The sequence below is a fragment of the Megalops cyprinoides genome, chromosome 11 (genome assembly GCF_013368585.1).
Source record: "Megalops cyprinoides isolate fMegCyp1 chromosome 11, fMegCyp1.pri, whole genome shotgun sequence".
Classification (NCBI taxonomy): Eukaryota; Metazoa; Chordata; class Actinopteri; order Elopiformes; family Megalopidae; genus Megalops; species Megalops cyprinoides.
The window spans coordinates 15,903,044-15,912,354 of NC_050593.1; positions in this window are offsets into that span (position 1 = coordinate 15,903,044).

The window sequence follows — 9,311 nt, forward strand, 5'->3', positions numbered from 1 at the left end:
GTTTTCTTGTTTTATATCTATTTATATTTATCTCTTTTTAGACTGTTTTTTTCTGCTCCTTCAGTTCTGTGATTTTGTGTTATGTACAAAATAAAAAAGAAAAGCCTCATTTAAATTGTATAATATTGAAAACATGCAATATGGGAGAAATGTTTAGAGAATATCATGAGCTCCCTTCAGCATTAGGACTGATGCCTTACTGTATACTGATTGAGAAATATGAATGAATGGTTCACAAAGAGCATTATGCAAGCTGTTCGCTAATGTTAGAATATGCTTGCAAGTGAACCATTGGCTTCAGCAGTGTAAACAGAAGGCTCTTTTGCCTCCACTCGTCTCTTGTGTGAAAAGATGTGAAAATAAGTAAATAAGGACGTACACAGTCTAAAATCACCATGGTGACGTTGTGCCCTGCTCTGTGACTGGGGAACCTTTCTTAGCTGTATCATTTCATTGGTAACTGAAATGAGAAGGGAAGTGGCTGACAGCTGGCTCCTGATGGTGTGTGTGTGTGTGTGTGTGTCTGTGTGTGAGGACTGACCTTTTTCATTTTGTAAATTTTTTTCTCTAGTATATCTACCATTTCTTCCACCATTTCCTTTCTTACTCTCGTGCACTCTTTCTCCCTCTCTTCCCCCTCTCTCTAACTCCTCATCTTTCTCTCTCTGTCTCTCAAACTCTGTCTCTGCAGAGGGACACTACAGCCTCATTTCCATCTGCAGTCATCTTTATGTGCAAGTGTATCCAATCAGACGGCACCAAATTGATCAGCACAGTTGTCAAAGGAGGGGGAAAGAGGGAATGATGATGGACAAATAAAGTGAAAACAGTAAGGAGGGAAAGAAAGAAGGAAGAATGAAAAAGGAAACGAAGTAAATGTATTCATGTATTCAATGTATTCATTCATCCATTCAGATATTTTTGTTGAATTATAAATCTATGAAAAGAAAGAACATGTTGATGAAACAACATATTTAAAACACATGAATAAATATGAAAATAAAATGTCATGTCTTTAGCCCAAAATTCATATCCTTTCATTGACAGAAACTCACACAGTGGCTGATGGTGAGAAAATAAGTTATGTGATATATATGAACGGAGCAATTATAAGATGGCTTGTTAGTGAAAAGTCGGGGAAGGCAGGCAGGGAAATCCTGTCTGTGTTTATGGGGTGGTCTGCGTGTGTCCCAATTATCTTCACACCCACTTGAACAGGCCAGGTACAGAACCATTGATTTCTATCCCACACACAGCTGGGTGGACAGCCTGTCTCTGACGCATGTGAACCGCTGAAACAACTACACCCTCATCATTTTCAGTGAGACAGACACAGGAGGAGCCAGGGGTGCTGTCCGAGGTGCTAGTGCTAAAGTGGGATAGAACAGGTTCTGTTATCTGACCGGAGGCTCCCATATTAGATGATGGAAGTCGGGAGGGGGGAGGGAGCTGTGGGGGGAGTGGTGCTGGGTGCTGTCTCAGTGATTAGCTTGGCTAAATCCTGATCACTCTGGTGTCAGAGCCCAGTCAGTCCGGGGGACTTTGACAGCAGCCAAAGTATCCAAAAGGGTTAGATGCAGAACGTGTTTATTTGCCACTTGTAAATGAAATAATGTTCAACCTTTAAAGGTGACCTCATTAACAGCAAGGCTGTAAACTAGATTGTGCGGGAAAGAGTTATGCAGCAATTGTAAATGCAGGTAATATTCACACGCACACGTCAAATGACCTTATCTCCCAACTTAATGTAATATCCGGAAGGATAATAAATATGGGGATGAGTATGAGGTATGCACACCTTCCAAATTCAGTCTTCTTTGTGCAATATACATACAAACACGCCATTCTCTGAACTCTTTACAGGCATATCTAAGAAGGTTATCAAGGATGAAGCATAGTGTAGCATAGTGGTAAGGAGAACGGCTTGTAACCAAAAAATTTTTGGCTCGATTCCCCACTGGGGCACTGCTGCTGTACCCTTGGGCAAGGTACTTAACTCAAAATTGTCTCAGTAAATATCCAGCTGTATACATGAATAACATGTAAAAATTGTAACCTATGTAAGTCGCTCTTGATAAGTGTGTCTGCTAAATGCCAACAATATCATGTAATGTAAATCAGCTACGGAGCAGATAGATGGCCTGGATGAGGTAAAATGTACTGTCAAAGAGGAAGACAAAGGAAGCTATAGCACAGAAGGAGGATGGGGGAAAAAAGACAATTTACTCTGAAAGAACTGAAGATATCATAAGTAGACTACAAGAAATCAACTTCAGCCACAGCATGGAACAAAATAAAGGGAAATCTGAGATAAAGAAAACCAGTCTCCAAAAGCCCATCACATTTACAGTCATATATGTCAACAACATGACAGAAACAAAAAAAAAAAAAGAAAGCTTTTTCCCACAAAAATAACTGTCTTAAGAAAAGGAGCAGCCCACCTGAGTTCCTGGGAAGAGCTTTGGAGAAAGCCACACACACACACACATATACACCTGGGCTAATAACAATCCCGCCAGCAGGAGTGCTGAAAATAAACCCAAAACGTTGAACTGCTGACACAATGGAAATGCTGAACCGCAGTGCATGACAACAGCAAAATCCACAATTTGTCTGAACAGGTGTCAGGTAGGTAGTGGAGAAATTTTTCTGCTCAAAACCACTTTCATCATTGAAACGTAGTGTCAGCAGGTCAGAACAACAAACAAAAACTGAATATCCAAAAAGGAAAACACACACACTACGCACACAAGCACATATTCTTACTCTATCTCTTTTGCTATGCCTGTGTGTGTGTGTGTGTGTGTGTTTGTGTAATTATGTGTATCAAATATGCAACTGAATGAGGGAAACAAATAGTTCAGGCAAACTGAAATCCCATCAGGCCCTCTATACCTTCTTGACGTTTCTCTCCCTTTTTGTCTTACATCTGAATCAAAATGCATTCATTCTTTCTCTTTTCTGGCACACTCTCTCCTCTGTTCATATATGCTTCTCAGCTGTGATTTCAAATTTGTATTCTCTCATAAAAGCTTTCTACACTGAAGTCTTCACTACTATAAGTCTGTAGGCATACTGCATCATTCATCACCATAAATTGCTTTATGTATTGCATCATTCTCAGACATAGAATGAGCAGTTGCATACTTCGCTTCAGCAGAATCTTACTGGGTGAGAGAAACATATCCATATCTGAGGCAGTGCACACATATTTCCTTCAGAAAGTAAATTCTTCAGTTATTGTTTACTTGTATGTATTATTCATCCTCTCAAGAAAGGGTACACAACTAGCAGCCTGTTTCTAACATGAAGTTTCAGGAAAAGCCCAATTCATTTTTTACTGAATGATTTTTCTGTACAATATGAAAAAAACACACCTTGTTGATGTCATAAGGTTCCCATCAACAGTGTGGCAATTTCCCGTAAAACACAAAACACAGAATACAATCTTAGACAGGCTAATGTTATACAACTGTCATCAATGTAACACTTGGAAGTGTGTGATAGTGAGTGTAATGGTGGACAGTGCTTGGTAGACAACTGTGAGAGTGTAATGGTTGGATAGTGTTTGGTAGACAACAGTGTGAGTGTAACAGTGGATAGTGTTTGGTAGAGAGCTGCGTGCGTGTAACAGTAGATAGTGTTTGGTAGAGAGACGTGTAAGTATAGCGGTGGGGGGTGCATTTGGCATAACGCTATAGCTGGGCTCCAGTGTCCCTGTGTGACAGAAGGGGTTTGGACATGCTGTGGCAGTGGAAGACTGGGGAGCCGGTGTTTGGCCTGGGGAGAGCTGGACAGAGTCCTGTCACTGTTCCACAGCTGCCACTGCCCCCCTCCTATCCCAGAAGCCCCAGGCACTCGGTGCCCTGTCACACCATACCTGGGAGCTGCCATTCTCAATGCCTCATTAATAAAAAGTGACAGCTGTCCTGGAGAGTGATCCTCTCCAAAAATGAGTTTACATTTTTGGCATTTTGAATAGTTGAACTCAAAATAATTTTAATCAGTTCATCACTTGAATGATCTAGTTCGTAATGTGAATGGAATGGACACCCAACTGTTTTTATTCGCTGGTTATGTGATGGATATGAAGGCAATGTGTGCTCCACAAAACTGAAAAAACAAAAAAAAACTAGCTCTCTTGTCTCCTCAAAATAATCTGCAGGGAAAGCTAATTTAGAGGAAGATGTGACCAGTCATCCCGTCTTAGTGGCAATACAGCTAACGCCTAACACATCTCCCTAATCACCAGTGACAATGCATGGATATCTTTATGGTTTCAGGCCAAGTCTGTGGGATGGTGCATGAGCCTGGATTTGTGTCTTGGTTGGGTACAATTCCAGCAATGTAACAGAAATTAAATTAAATAAGCTGGATAATTGTTTCACCTGGCTGTATGGTAACACAATTTGTTTTATGGTGACAGACCTTGTGTGGCAACAGAGGACTGATGTGGAAAGCCACGAGTGATAATAATGTAATCATTTCTCTTTTTTAACTCAGCTAAATTAGCAGTTCATATGGACGTCCTGTAACACAAGCATATTATCAGCATTATAGAATTCCTGATAGAGAGCTACAGGAGAATGCACACATTATATGCTGGTTGGGAAGGGTTGAATTAGTTGTTTTTCTTTGTGCCTTTGAATGACCTGTTTGGCCATTCCCTCATTCCCCATGCACACCACCGACAATCCACAATTAAAATCAAAGTGGAAAAATCCTAAACTGACTCAGATAAGCATGAATAAAAAAGTGTAATGCAATGAGTTCCGGCAGAGTACATACCTGATTCTATTAAACGCAATTTCCCCTGTGATTCCAGAGCCGTTTGTCAGCTGTTAATGCAACGCTTTATTAAAAACTCCATCCACTCCAATTAACTGCCTTTGCAAAGCAGTTTAATTCCACTTTAATCCCATTTCAATTTTTAAACAGGCTGCCTGGAGGACAGCTTCTCAACCCCATTTCTTCATTTTCTTTGTGTGTGAGTGTGTGTGTGTGTGTGTGTGTATGAGTGAGTGATAGGAATTTAAAGCCTTACAAACATTTTCAAGGAGCTATGTGACTGGTGATATCTGAAGTGCAAATCAAACCTGTGTTTGTTCCTTTCTCTTGTGGCCCCCTGTGGAGAATGATGTCCCCTGTGGCGGTGGGTGGTGAGTGAGATAGCGGTTGGCAGGGTGCCCTCAGCTGGGGACAGGGACACTAGTGGCAGGGTGGGATGGTGTAAATTGGGTGCTCACAGGATGCCCGGCTGAGTGTTAGCAGGCAAGTTGCTTTCCCTCTCTCTCCTACCTTCTTCCTGTGTTCAAACAGTGTGTGTGTGTGTGTGTGTGTGAGAGAGAGAGAGAGAGAGAAAGGGAGAGAGAGAGAGAGATTAAGATAAATGAAACAACAAGGATAAAACAAAAAAATTGTCTCATGTCTGATTGAGGAAAAAGAACTGAAAAAATATAAATAGAAATGTCAGTCCTCAAATGTGTACCCATGCAGGTACACAAAGGTACACAGCTACACAGTGATACATCCACAAACACATACTGATCCACTGATTCGGACACGGACAGAACAACCTAGCTTCTGGTGACTGTCAATAAACCAAAATCCCCAGTAATATCCTTTTGTCTGGTACCTCTAAAATATGCAAATGAAGTCATTAAAATATATCATTTTTCTGGAGACCAGGTGTGACTTGCCTTTGATCATACCCATTTCTGAATGCAATTAGGACTTAAATCACTCAAAGTCATCAGGAGGCCAATTGCTGTAACTACATTCGTAATCAGTACTGTTAGTGTCTGTGATGAATGCACATTTACGCACACTGGCCACACAAAGCATCTGTCACTTCACTGCTCGTGCATAGTTGTTTCTGCCCATCTGTGTACCACAGTAAAATATGTTTCCCAGGTGAAAAGTGCAATTCTACATGTCACTCATTTGCCTGTAATTGTCAGGAGGTAGTCCAGTGCTTGAAGTAGCAGGACAGAGTTCTCGTATAACTGGGCTTCTGTGATGTATGGATCTGTTCAGCTGAGCAATATTGTACCAGTCAGTGGTACAAAGTCTCATACTCTTGGGGTCAGGGCCTTTTGATGAAGCAGGCAGAATGTCTCTTTCCTGAACTTGGACACTCTGTAGCTGAAACAAAGATGTCTTTGCCAATGTCCACTATTTGTAAGGAGTCATGAGATATACAGACATCACACAGGATTTGTGGAGAAAGTGTGCACATGCTCACAGTGCTCCATGGGGAGAAGGGGATTCTGGGAGATGTAGGCTCTAGAGAGGCTGGAGAACGGGAACGGACTACTCTAGACAGCTAACTCATAACGTTACCAGTGAATGATGCTTTGAGGTTGTGGAGACATGCCTTATGTCACTTCAATGTTGCATAAATGCTGTCAGAATGTCAGAATGCTACGTGTAAAGTGTTTCATGGTGGGAGAGAAAAGAGTGAGGGAGCGAGAGGAACAGGGGATGGGACATCTGGCTGACAGAAGTGATGACAGATGGGCCATGTAGGAGACAGAAGGGAGGATCGGGTCCAGGGAGAGAGGAGACAAAAGCGCATCTACGCAGAGACGGGAGAGACTCTCTCGGGCTGAGGAAACGGGCTGCATCAGGACAGCTGCTGAGGCCCCCTTCTCCAACCGGGTGATCGCCGCCACATTCATCACAGCGGCGGAGGAAACTCTGATACCGAGAGCGGGAAACGCTACACTCTCAGCCTAAGGGCTGCGCGGCACACTCATAAGAAACATTGCTGGCAGAACGTGTGATCTGAAATAATAGCTATGAAGGTGAATAGATTGTTGCAGATTAGCAGAGCTGTTAGATGTGATGACAGCCCTGTCCTTCTGTGTAACCCAACTTGGACACAATGGACACGGAATCGGTATTAATTTGTCAGGGCTGACAAGCAGGATAGCACACAATGGCCCCAGCACCGCCCCCTGATTTCAGTGTTCAGGGCTGACACCGAACCAGATGGACATGAAAATGATGAACTTTTAAAAAACCCTGTATTTTGCAGAGTGGACTGCATTCAAAAGAAGACTTTATTAAAGCTTTGTATGCCTCAAACCATGGTAGTTTAGAGTCCGCCTCAACTCAGCTGTCAAAATGAATGAACATTTCCACACTGGGGGAAACCATCAAGTGTCAGAGGGGTCATTAAGCAAACATCAGAGAATAACATATTTTACTGTTTAAATGAAAAAAATTTAAAGATTAAAATATTTCAACGCTAAGACTTAGTGAAAAATAATTCCATTTGTAACATTTGTACAGCTACAGCACTCACATTAACTGAAGCTTTGAACTCATTGATGTTTCAGTGGTGTTTGTTCTGACATTTGACCACACTGCTTGAAAATTCCTTACAGGCATCATGTTGGGCCAACCAACACAAATGCAGGACACTGCTGGAGTCCTGAGGCATATGAAGACTGTATTCAACAGTATATATTTCCTTATGTGTTCATATATGCAATTCTATGCATTGCATCACTGATTCATTGCATATTACAACAAAGTCCTCTTCTGATTCTGGGTGACATTTTGCAGGAACCTGTTTCCATTTAGAGCAGGCCAAAGCAGAGGTTCATGATAACTAGACCCCCTCATTGGCTAAGGTGACACGTTGAAAGCAAACTTAATACTACATATGCAATGATGGATGGATTATGACTATGGAAACACAGTTAGTATGACATATATCATATACCTGCATCTGTGTGAACATCACTGTTCCTCTTATTCTTCTGTGCTGCATTGATTCCTCCTCCTCTCTGAGATTGCGTATAAACTGTCTCCATGCCATATTAACTGAAAGAGGTATGTTGGCCCACGGGAGTGGGGGGGGGGGGGGGGTGGCCATGTAGGCTGTTTTTGTCTGCTCCCCCTGCCCCCTTTCTCCCTTTGATGATGCCATATTTTTTAATGTGAATGTGCGCTAGTCCTGGCCTGTGGAATACTTCACATTTACCTTGCCCTGGGTTGGTCTTTGCAGCCCCCTTCTTAGTGGCTCAAAGTCATACTCACCCTCATTCACACATGCAGACAAACAGACAGACATACACACACACAAACACTGCCCTCCCTGGTATCTTAGCCTGCTGTCTAATGTAGCTACACTGACAGCAGGGTGGTAATGCATGGAGAGCGGGAGAGGGTGCTGTACAATAGGCGCTGAGGAGTGCCCGTGGGCACAGTTTGTGCCGAATGCAGGACAAAACGCAAGCACAAAGCCCCCCGCACGCTCACCGCCTCGGGTGGGTTAGCATTACTTCCGCGTGAGTGGAAGAGGAGTCCGCTCAGAGAGGGCATGCAGATCCGAGGCGTGCAATCCTATTGGAAGAGCAAAATCAACGGCACACAAGGCAGGGGTATTGGTCTGGACAGAAGGATCACAAGGCGTTTGCATTGCAACCTCTCAGCAACAAGTCATTCATATCAGCAAACCAACCTGATCACAAATAGAAACTTGATCAGACCCCTCTGTGGATTCCAAAGCTGTGTTTAATAGCACAAAGGACGGACACGCAAAGTGTGGGTCAATGAAAGAAATCCTCTGGCAGCAGAGGGGAGAGTAACCGATGTGTCTCTGTATTTGTACGTCTGGTAATGGAAATGCCTGCTACAGATTTACAGCCATTTGTGGCCGTCACTGTAGAGTGCATACGAGCGTGTGTATGTGTGTATGTGTGCATGTGTGCATGCGTGTAAGTGTCTGAATTTGTGTGGTCATGGCCTTGCAATCATCCAGTTGCTGAATACCGCAGCTCCAGCAAATGAATGGCATACTCTGTGGGATTAATATCTGGCTGCTCTGCCTGATAGAAATACACGTATAACCTTGGCTTGTGTGACTGGCACTCTGTAAAGTTCAGTACACAAGCGGGAGGATCTCCTTACTGACATATTCAGCGCTACACACAGGTCTAATGTCAAATCTTCCTATGGAGATCATTTAAAAGTATGGTGGCATTTCACGAGAACAGACTCTCAAACTGCCTTGAACCTCACCTAGATCCCTTTTACATATAACAGAAATGCTAACATTTACCAGTGTGAAACAGGATTATGATTTTATTTTTCCTGCTGTCTGTTTATTTACTTGTTAAAGAGGGGAATAATGATAATTATGGTGCAAATGGAAATACATTGCAGTCTGCATTTTACAAATCAGTAAAAATCTGCAAATCTCCATAGTCTCTGCTGGCCACCATCGTTCTCAGTTTGTGCTCACTGATTTTGGCTCCAAGGTACAATGCTCAAATGATGGAGGACTACAGAACTCTATC